This window comes from Mastomys coucha, unplaced genomic scaffold, assembly GCF_008632895.1.
Source record: "Mastomys coucha isolate ucsf_1 unplaced genomic scaffold, UCSF_Mcou_1 pScaffold3, whole genome shotgun sequence".
Classification (NCBI taxonomy): domain Eukaryota; kingdom Metazoa; phylum Chordata; class Mammalia; order Rodentia; family Muridae; genus Mastomys; species Mastomys coucha.
In genome coordinates this window covers 20,852,703-20,864,553 of record NW_022196909.1, presented here as the reverse complement: position 1 = coordinate 20,864,553, position 11,851 = coordinate 20,852,703, and the positions used below count along the sequence as shown (strand labels likewise).

The window sequence follows — 11,851 nt, the reverse complement described above, 5'->3', positions numbered from 1 at the left end:
TGCAGTGCGCAGTGAAAGCCGGCCCTCCTTACAGTGCAGGAGGACTGAGTGCAGTGCGCAGTGAAAGCGGGCCCTCCTCCTTACCGTGCAGGAGGACTGAGTGCAGTGCGTAGTGAAAGCGGGCCCTCCTTACAGTGCAGGAGGACTGAGTGCAGTGCGCAGTGAAAGCGGGCCCTCCTTACAGTGCAGGAGGACTGAGTGCAGTGCGTAGTGAAAGCCGGCCCTCCTTACAGTGCAGGAGGACTGAGTGCAGTGTGTAGTGAAAGCGGGTCCTCCTAACAGTGCTCTTTCACTGCAGTCATTAGTCCTTTTACTTTGAGAAGTACCTAGATTCAAGTGACAGCTTATGTGGTCGCTTGAGGAATAACTGCTTATACTGTTTGTACCTTTTGTATTTCTATGTATTGTATGACAAAATGTCCTCCTGAGTATTAGAAATTTTATTTATATGTTAGCTGACATTTAGAAAATTTTGGGGGCTGAAGAGATGGCTCAGTGGTTAAGAGCACTGACTGCTCTTTTAGAGGTCCTGAGTTTAATTCCCCGCAACCACATGGTGGCTCACAACCATCTGTAATGGGATTTGATGCCCTCTTCTGGTGTGTCTAAAGACAGCTACAGTGTACTACTCACATAAAAAAAGATCTTAAAAAAAAAAATTAAAAAACAGAAAATTTTTGATCAATTTCCACTTGAAACAGTAAGTATTAAGAATCAAATTAACCTGAAATAATTGGCTAACTAGGTTTTTTTTCCAAAATAATTTATTTTAAAAATTTTTCATTTTTGAAATTAAAATATAATTATATTATTTCCTTCTTTGCTTTCTTCTCTCCAACATATCTCACCTACCCACACTTCCTGCTCTCACTCAAATTTATGACTTCTTTAATTATTTTTACACGCACACACACACACACACACACTCACATGTAAATATACAAACTGTTCAGTTCATATATTATGTGTATGTATATTATTTCATTGGCTAACCATTGGGGGACATTCAGTATTCCTTAGTTGCATGTAGTTAGTTCTTTGTCTAGGATTCAAGCCCCATTGGATTTGTCTTCCCGATTCATGTTAGCATGTCATCCATGTTTAGGGCTCTTTTAGGCAGCCATGTTTTACCCAGACTTCCTGAGTGTAGCATCTCAGACATTTCTAGGAGACATAATCTCATAGCAAAGTCCTGTTTCTCTGGCTTTTATACTCTTCCTGCCCCTTCTTCCACAATGATCTATGAGCCTTAGGCTTAGGAATTATATTATAGATCTGTCAGTTGGGACTTGTACTCTGTATTTTAATCGGTTGTGGTCTTCTGTAATGATCTCCCACTATTGCAAAGAGAAATTTCTTTAATAAAGGATGAGACCTGCAATTATCTGTGGATACAAGGGTACATATTTAGAGGAAACTATTTGCCAAAGGATTAGTGGATATGGTATACTCTTTTAAAAGAGAAGACACTTTGAAATCAGATGTTTCCACCCTTCCACTTACTGTTCGTGAGACTGAATCTCTGTGGAGCTTAGTTGTCCTGCTGTGTTTTTCGAAGGGATACTAATAGAATGATAAAGGATTGGTATAATCATTAACTGTTACCCCGTGTGTAAAATGTCATAGCATATGGAAAAAACTCAGATGGCAGATGTCATTATTACGCTTGGTATTATTATTATCATTATTATTATTAGTAGTAGTAGTAGTAGTAGTAGTATTTTGTTATAAATACTAATAAGAGTTTTAAAATCATAAAAATGTTACAGAGAAATAGTTTTAAGTTAATTTAGAGAATTAGTTTTAGCTGTTTTGAAGAAAGGGACCATGTTTTACCTTTGTGGTCAGTCTCATAGTCCATAGGTATAATATTGGTTTAAAATTCATGATACAAAAAAATGCTTTTACTGATTTTTAGCCTAGTATTGTGCATATAATGAAACTTAGAAACACTGAACACAGTTCACTTTCCTTTTTCTCTTTTTTTCTTTTTTGAATTCATTATTGAAGGGAGGATATCATCCAGTTTCAAAGAATGTTCTTTAATCTGTTTCATTGCAAAGTTAAATTGAACTTGCGTATCCAGCCATTTACCGCCTCTTATGCTATTCTGTGCGTATTCTGTGTTTGCAGATACAGTGTTAGTGGACACAAAAGAATGAAGACAGACTAGTGACATGACTGAGTGCTTGCTACTAGTAGTGACAGCCTGAGTTCACTTTCAGGAATCCACATGTTGGGAGGGATTCACGCCTGTTTGTATGCACTTGTGAACATGCACTTGTATGTGAACAGACACACAGACACACACACACACACACACACACACACAAATGTAAATTAAACATTTTTGTTGTATTTTGTCTTAAGATTTTGTCAGATAGAAACTTTGCTTTATTGGATAGTTGCTAGATAAGAGGAGACATGTTGACAGATAACTGTTGGTCTTATGCTGTCTACAAATGTAGTAACAAAAATAAGTCATAGATTGTATAGATGGCTCATGGAGTAAGAAAACTGTACAGAGAGGAAAGTAAGCTTGAAATTGGTTTTAAAATATGATGAAATATAATTATTTCATAGTGAACAGGACATTAGGCGACACATGTCAGGCTTTAGAAAGAATAATGTGTTTAGAGCTTCAGGATGCACAGGGATGTGAGAGATAAAAGGATGTGCAGAGAGGCAGGAGCCAGAGAGCAAAGCCTGGCACACCTTGCTCATGCACTAGAAACTACTCTGAAATATACTGAGTCTGTGATTGCTTAATGTGATCTTAACAGGCTGCTTTATATACTACTGGATATTTCATTTTGCCAATGCTTTGTAGAACTACAAGTGGTTTATCCTCTCATTTGGCTTCCTATATGTAAATAAAATGAAGGCCTGTTGGGATGGTTTATGTTTTGTAGTAGAAGTTATTCATGTTTGAATTTTGGGATCATTTCTGTCTAATTATGTTATAGTAAACTCTACTTCTCTCTCTCTCTCTCTCTCTCTCTCTCTCTCTCTCTCTCTCTCTCTGTGTGTGTGTGTGTGTGTGTGTGTGTGTGTGTGTGTAGATATGACACACATACACACAGGTGTTGAGGTCAGAGGACAATTTTGGGAGTGAGTTCTTTCCTCCATGTGCCTGGACACTGATATAGGTCATCAGGGTTAGCAAACATCCTTACTTGCTGAATTGTCTCATCATTCTGGTATAGTAAATTTTTTTTTATATATAGTTTCACCTCAGAATATGCTGTATCTTATTTGTTAGCTATTTATTTTTAATGTATATTAATTTTATATTATAATGAGCTTTTACTATGGCATTTTTTGTATGCATACAATATACTTTGATCATAATTCATTCTGTTGATTTTCTTGTCTTCCTTCTACCTTTGGTATCTGTATTTGGTATTTGTAGTATCTGTAGTACTTTACTTTCATGTTTTCTTTCTTAAATTCTACAGATGAGATAATCATGTGATGCCCATCATGACAATCTACTATCTTATACTTTACTTATTCTCAGTTTCTACCACTTTCCTACAAATAGCACAGATTTTTTTCTTATTTATCACTGAAAGAAACTTTGCTGTATAGATGTGCACACTTTGTTTGTTCATCCATTAGGTACCCCAGCAGATTCCATGATTTAGCTATTATAAGTAGTTTAGTGATAAACATATCTGCATATATTTCAGCTGTAACTGTATATACTCAGAGGTTGGTATAATTATATGGGTGTTCCATGTTGATCTTTCTGAGAAATTTCCATATTGATTTCTGTTTTTACAGCAGTGTATAAGGAAAACAAGTATATAAGATGACCCTATACCTGTGAATTTTTGTTTTCTGCCTGGGATGAAATGGAATCTGTATCCATTTGATTTATGCTTCCCTGAGGCTAAAGATACTGAACATATTTTCATTATAATTCATTGGTCACTTACAGTTCTTAATTTGAAAAGTGTGTGTTCGATTTATCACTTTACCAATTGAATTATTTTTGGTTCTGGGATGTGACACGCAGACACACACACACTCTGATCATATCTTCTCCCCCATTACTCTCTTCTATCTCCCCTCCTACGTTAAACTCCTTTATCTTGTCAATAAGTCTCCTACTTACATGTCTTCTTGTGTGTGTGTTCCACTGCATTTTATTAGGGCCACTTTCATAATGAAAATGAATGATGGGTTACAAGGGCAATTTACCAGAGACTGTATTACTGCACATTATGACACCACTCATTCAGAAACCAGTAACTGTATAGCTACCCAAGATGGGGGTGGGGCTTTAATGAGCCTATCCTTGTCCTCGATGGAAAGCTGACGGTCCTGTCTTGTGCAGTTTTGTGCAGGTAACTACTACTGCTTTGAGTTTGTAGGTATAAAACCCAGGTCATCTCTAGAACATAGTATTCCTTCCCATCCTCTGACTCCAACATTCTTTATGTCCCCTTTTAGGTGATACTCCTTAAACCCTGGAGATGGTGTTATCATTACAGAATAGGTTGAGCATTCACTACCTAGAACAGTTATAAGTTTTTGCATTGACTGTTGCCTACTGCAAATAGAAGTTTCTCTGACATATGCTAAGGCAACACTAATCTATACATCTATCCTTAAATACTTAGAGTGAAGTAAGTTTGACACCGTATTTACTTAAAAAAACAACATCTTATCTCTAGGGCCTGTGACCTTTCCAACCGTAGGCATTTGACCAGGCTTATAATAATAGGTTCAAATTCCTCTTGTACACTGAGACTCACATTTGAATAGAAAGTCTGTGATTACTCTTGTGGCAATCATGTCTTTGTTTTAGCAATGAACACATGTAGAGCTTTAAAATTTTTCATGTTGTCTACTGTTGTAGAAATTTATCAGAACTATATAGATATATTTTTTACACGTGACTTAGAAAGGAAAAAGCTACTTTTGTACTGAAGACATTTTTGTTCCTTACTGCATGCTTTTCTAGCTTTGAATATAGGCTAGTGACTAACTGACCCTTGACTGAGTAGGTTTTTTTTTTCTTTTTTTCTAGCTTTGAATATAGGCTAGTGACTAACTGACCCTTGACTGAGTAGGTTTTTTTTTTCAGGTTGTTGTCATCATAATTACAAAAGCTTTTAAGATTGTCTAACCTGTTGGAATTAATTATTTTAAAAATTATTAAAACTGAGACTGCCCCCTATATTAAAGTTAGTATAAAGTATCAGCAGTAACAGTAAAGCTGTCATGTTTTAAATGACTATTATGTATGAACTTGGATCAGGCTATCTCTCCTGACATAACCTTTTCTTACAGTCTTTCCTGTTGTCTTATGTATAAAGATAGAAACAGACTGTAAAAGTATCTTTTATTCTCTAGATATAATTGTTGTCTCTGATACTAAATAAGCTCATCCTTTCTGTTTCTTTCTGAACTCTGGCTGGCTAGTTCAACTCAGCCAGCCCTTCAGGCTCAAAACTCTCCAGGCTGACTGATTCAAACTGGCTTCTCTCAGTTTCTCACTGAATTGCTTTGCTGCTGGAAAAATCTTCCTCCAAACTCCATAAACTGAACTGCTCCAAACTGAACTTCTGTCGTTTCAGTGCTCCCTGTAGTCAGCTCTTTTTTCCTATGCCATTCTTGTGAGGGGCATATCTTATCTCTGTCTCATTTTCTAAAAATCTTTCTAATCACTTTGTCCCTCAATTAGAGGGCAATTTCATTCTACAGACTAACCTGGAGGGCATGTCTATATCGCAGCCACAGGGATTAAAGGTGTGTCATTCCTGCCAGATCACACAGACCTAGAAGGCCTTTGGATGTGATCCCTTGTCAAGCCGCCATGTTGTTGGATAAAAATTTATGTAAAACAAATAACTAAAAAAATGGAGCCCCAAGTCAAAATTTAGGTTCAAGTCACAAAACAAGACAACATTAGAAATCCTGGGATTTTCCCACATCATGGACCTTTGTGGTTACAGTTTAGTACTCTTAACCACTGAGCTGTCTCCTCAGCTTTCATTATATTTTTAGGAGAAGAGCATGAGTTGAAGAGTTGAAGATTTTTTAAAAACTGTAAAGCCAGATAATCTTCACGGTAGGCAGATTACCAAGACCTTGTGAATATTTCAGAATATTTGTAATGTTGTGAGCATTTGTGGTATTATATGAATCATTTGACAAAATGTCTCCCAAACTGTTAGCACCATAATGTTTGAAGATAAATTTTGACTGTATTCCTTACCAAATTATAAAATAAATGTATATCTGTGCCTTCAGATGAGTACTAAAGAGCTGGTTGAAATATTGAGAAATGTCAAGTGACATCTGAGGCTAGCATGGTCTGTGTCTGTTGGAGTGTACATAGTAGTAGTATTCCAGCATTAAGTGCTATTTGCAGCACAATTAATGCCAGTGTAAATATTGATAGAGTTACTGTGTAATTAGTTCCTAGGAAAACAGTGAGTTTTGAATTTATTTATGATTTTGGCTTGCGTTTGTACAGATGTCACTTTCTGTAGCATTTGTAACCTGACATTTGCTGTTAGCATTATGCATTGCAGCTATGCAGATGGTATTTCTTGACCCATAGCATGTTCATTTCTGAATCTATCTCTTTGGATTTTTCCTGATCCCAGGAAGTGGGAATTATTTGGTTAGATTATCTTCTGAATGAAAACAATGATTTCTTTTATGTATTTATTCATATCATACATGATTCTGGTGTCTTTGAATTTAATGTAGTAATCTAAACTTTATGTTCTAAAAGCCCATTTATATTCTCTAAAGGTACCAGGAATATACACTGCTATTTGATCTATACTACTGTTGTTATTTGTTTTATTCAAAATTAAAAGAAAAATTTAATATTTTAATTTATTTGATGCATGGTTGTAAAATAATACTAAATCTATTTTATTAAATATTACTTTGTAAGAAATACTGTTGATAGCTGGAGAGATTATTTAATGGTAAGAGCACTCGAACTGTATTTTAGCATTAAGACCTGAGTTCAGATTTCTAGAACCTACATAAAAAGGTGAACATGGCCTTGGCTACCTATAACCTAGTGCTACAGCATGGGCACAGGCAGGAGGATTGCTTGCACTTGTTGCCTATCAGTTAAGCTCCAGGTTTAGTAAGAGACTCTGTTTCAGAGGAGTAAAGTGTAAAGTGACAGGTCAGGTGTTATATGACAATACTTTTTCTGGGAGACTCACTACGTACATACATGTTTAATTACCACAGATGGGAAGTCCACAACAGACCAAAATAAGGCTACCACCATAGTCCAATTTAGTGAACCAGTGAGTTTTATTGGCGTTGCCTATAGGAATGTGGGTGATGGCTTACTTATAGGAGAGAAATGACTCAAAGACAGCTGAATCAGCAAAGCTCACAAAAGCTGGAAACCTGAAGCACACTGTGCAGTATACACTGTACAGTATATAGGCAGCTTAAGAGGTTTGAGAGTATACTTTCCAAGTGACTCGGTTGCTCTACATCTCTTCCAGGCAGCTCTACTGGTCTCAGAGTTAGTTATCTTTGCAGCCTGACTTGTCTGAGAGTGTCCCTCAGCTGGCCTTAATTGATTATTCTGAGAGGGAGGGACCTATTGAATTTGGTCAGTTTCAGGAACTTTATGATGTTTTTTGAGTTGTTTATCTTTTGTCTTAAAGTTCTCCTATGCAATATGGAATGCTTCAGTTGCAAGGAAACTACTACAGGACAGCAAGACAGTGACATTTTCCCATGGCCTCCTTATATTGAATGCACATTTTTCATACATCATTGCCATCTCTCTCTCTCTCACACACACATACACACACACACACACACACACACACACACACGTGCACTATACTATGTATAGTATGAAGTATGGTATTGTATTTTTGTAAATCATGTCAGTCTGATCCGTATATGTTCTGCATATAAGCTACTGTGATATATTACCTTATTAATATTGTAAAATTCTACTTATTTTATAGTAATAAGATAAATTTTATCTCTTCAGGTAGAAGTGTAGAATATATATTGTGTTAGGTTTGATACTTTAAATTCATTCATTCATTTTTTTGTTTACTATGTGGAATGAATTCTTAAAGTTTTCAAAATAAAAGGTAATCTAACAAAGTTTATCAATACAACACCATTGTGTTGCCTGAAGTTTCAGTGTGTGTGTGTGTGTGTGTGTGTGTGTGTGTGTGTGTGTGTGTGTGTGTTTGTGTGTAGGGATGTATGTCTGTATTTTAAAAGGAAAATGAACCAGAAAATTAAAATGAAAGTTGTTCAGACTTACTTGGAAGAACACATGAAATACCAGTTTGTAAACAGGTATTAAACTTAAAATGAGATAAACATTCAGATAAATATTAAAGACAGAAAGTTTTGTTCATTTATCTGCATTCACTCTTGTGATTGAAAACATCTTTTGGGATGAAGTTAGCCTATTTCCTTTCTACAAATTAGGAAGCTGTCAATATATGTATTAAAATGTAAACTAAACTTCTAATCATACAGTTTTTTTTTCCTAGTTTAACCTTACTAATTGTCTAAGTTGGTTTTCTATTACTGTGATATGACACTATGACCAAGGCAACTTAGAAAGTGTTTAGTTTGGCTAAAGTCCATGGTGCTAAGCAAGGACATGGTGACAGAAACAGCTGAGAGACCACATCTTGATCCACCAGAAAGAAACAGAGACGGGGTCGGGGAAGCTAACTGGGAATGGTGGCAGTCTTCTGAAACCCCAAAGCCCACTCCCAATGACACACCTTCAAAAGGCCACACCTTCTAATCCTTAAACAGTCTTACTAGTGAGTATTCAATTATATGAACCTATGGGAGTCATTCTCATTCAAACCACCACCCTGCCCATCTAATTATTTCTAGTATATGGCAATAAATCCTGTTCATATTTCAAGTTGTTTTAATTAAAGTTATAAATGACTTTGGCTTCAGGTTTGCTAAATTGTTATGTTAGATTAAATACCTATACATAGTGGCTATTAATTATTATGGAAATATAATTTATATAATTTTCTGCAGGCAGCAGTAATTTGCATTGCACTTTCCTCCTTTGAGATAAACAAATGCTGTCCTAATTTTCATGATCATTTTTTATATTCGTTGTGACTTTATTTTAGTATATGTATATTTACTAATTTTCTACGCCACCAACCAAATGAGGATTAATATATAAAATTATACCTATGTATTTTAATTATTCAGTATTTAATTCTACACGAACCATGGATTCAGAGTTTTTTTTCAGAGTTACTTGTGTTTTTAACATTTTCTTAATTTTTTTTTTTTTATTATTATTGCTGCTTTGTGGTTTCTATTGCCGTGATAAAACACCACCATGTCCAAAGCAACTTGAGGAGGAAACCATTTATTTCAGCTTACAACTTTCAGGCCTCAGTCCATCACTGAGGGGAGTCAGGGCAGGAATCTAGAGGAAGGAACTGAAGCAGCAGCCGTGGAGGAGTGCTGCATACTGGCCTGCTCCACCTCGTTTCTTACACAACCCAGAACTACCTGCTCAGAGATGGCATCACTCTTTATGGGCTGGGCCTTCCCACAACCATTATAAATTAAGAGGCTTGCCTATAGGCCATTATAGGAAAGGATTTTCTCAGTTGTGGTTCGCTCTTTTCAATATAGCTTGTTGTCAAGTTTACACACACACAGAAAACCAACCCAACAAACAAACAAACAACAAAACAAAATCAGGACAGTCACATTGTCTGTATATCACATGCAAATTAAAAATTGCTTATTATATTAAAGAAAGGCTTAAATAATTTTGGCTTGTATACTCTACGTACATGCTATATTACTTTAATGTATAGAACATTTTTAAGCTTTAAAATGCATATCTGTATAATTAAAATGGAAATGGATGAGTTTTCTTTAATTTGTGAGAATCAGAATTTCCCTTCTCTTTTTTCTCAAGAAATTACTTATGCTGTAAAAAGTTGTTTTTAGATCCTTATATGTTGCTTAGTGTACTAGCTTCAGTAGAGAATTTATAATTTATCCACTTTTAAAATCTTACATCGGAACTTTTTAAAAGAAACTTGTGAAGCTTTCTTCTATTTTCAGAAAAGTTTCTATAAGAAAGGAAGGTATTTCTTCCAAGAACATTTAATGCTATTGTGGCCTCTCCTGTCTTACTGGCTTATTCAGACATTCTATGCCATTGTTAAATTCGGTTTGACAACTGTATGTTTCCATGTAAATAGCTACTTGGTTCCAGTACAAAGTAATTCATCACTGTCTCTATCTCTCTCAGTAACCTTTAGTCATTTTATTCCTAATCTCTACTTTTCTTCTCACTTTTTAAAAAATGTTTATTTGACTTAAGAAATCAGCTTTTGGTAGTATTGCTTTTTATTATTACTTTTTGATGTATGGTTTAGCTTTTATTAATAAATCATGCATTTGTTTTAACTAATGAGGCCTCTGAGAGTTTTTCATTTTTTAGTTACAGAAGAGTTAAAATAATCATGAAGGTCTTATTATATCCATTTTAGTTGTATTTGCTTGACAATGGAAGTGAGCTTTGTATTTGTATATTCTAGCTGTTGATGTCTGGCTTGATGATGGCATGTCTATAGTTACCACTCCTTAAAGCAGGGGGACTGTTACTTTGATCCTAGCCTGGGCTACAAGTTTAAATAAATAAATTTAAATGTCTCACGATCAACTAAATAGATGATTAAATAAGTTGTGCAAAGAATGTCTCCTAGTATAGATGAGGCCCTGGTTTCAGTTAAAAAACCACAACTGTTTGCAAGTACTCATTCTGATATCTTTCATAATAATTGGTTCTAATAATTGGTACAGGTTTCAAATATACTAAAATATAGGTGCCATAAATATTTATTTTATATGAAATTGCATCAATGAAGCAATAAATACTTGTGAAGAGTTGGGGGGAGGGTAGAAATGAATGAATATGAGTTATACCAAGAATATTTAGGGAGATAAAGTTATTGGGTATGATAATGATGAATCACATGCTGGGGCAATTTGTTGTTCAGACCCATAAGATGTACCACACAGAGTCAATCATAATTAAACCACTGACTGTTACAAACTAGTTCATGAGTAGGATGCAATCAGATTATATAGTTTAAACATATACTTAATAAATGTTGCATCCTTTGCCATAGTCTAAAAATATCTTACATTCAGTGCTTTTTATGTTGATGAAAATATTTTTTCTGTATTTGCTGTCTAATGTGGTATCTGTTAGCCACATTTGACAAGGGGATTAAGGAATTTACTTTTAAATTTTATTTAATAGCTAACAGGTTCATGAGCTGATAGTCATATCTAAGTTTTGCAAATAAGACAGAAGAATGTCTGTTGATTGACACAATTGATGAAATTAAGAGTTGACTAAAAATTATGTATTATAAAGTAATTTTAAACAGTTATCCTAAATATTGGTTTATTTTCACACTGTGGGCAAATATTTTGTTTGTTTGTTTGTTTGTTTGTTTTAGAAGTAGGGCCTCACTTTCTAGTTCAGCTCATCTTGAACTCATAGCAGTTCTGTGTCAGCCTCCCAAGTGTTAGGATACAAGTGCGAGCCACTACTCTTGACTTATTTAGTTCTTCATTGTTTATCCTGTTGTTTTTCCTCTGGCTCTGCTAGTTAAAGATTTCTTAAAAACGTACATATAAAAAAGGTGAAGGTTACATTCAATATTGGTGGCAGTTGTTTTTATTGTGGATATATTTGCCTAATTTAGAATACTTCTAAAATCTAAAATTGGATAACATTATAAAATTGAACTGGGTTATAGAGCATTTTGGCTTAAAACTTTGGAGTTTTTTTTTTTTTTTTTTT

General features: G+C 34.9%; 1 protein-coding gene across 2 annotated transcripts in view; it reads left to right on the top strand.

Moving 5' to 3' along the window:
• The window catches only part of Ascc3 (activating signal cointegrator 1 complex subunit 3), a 267,615-nt gene that overhangs the window by 27,051 nt on the left and 228,713 nt on the right, over nucleotides 1-11,851 (top strand). The window lies entirely within an intron of this gene.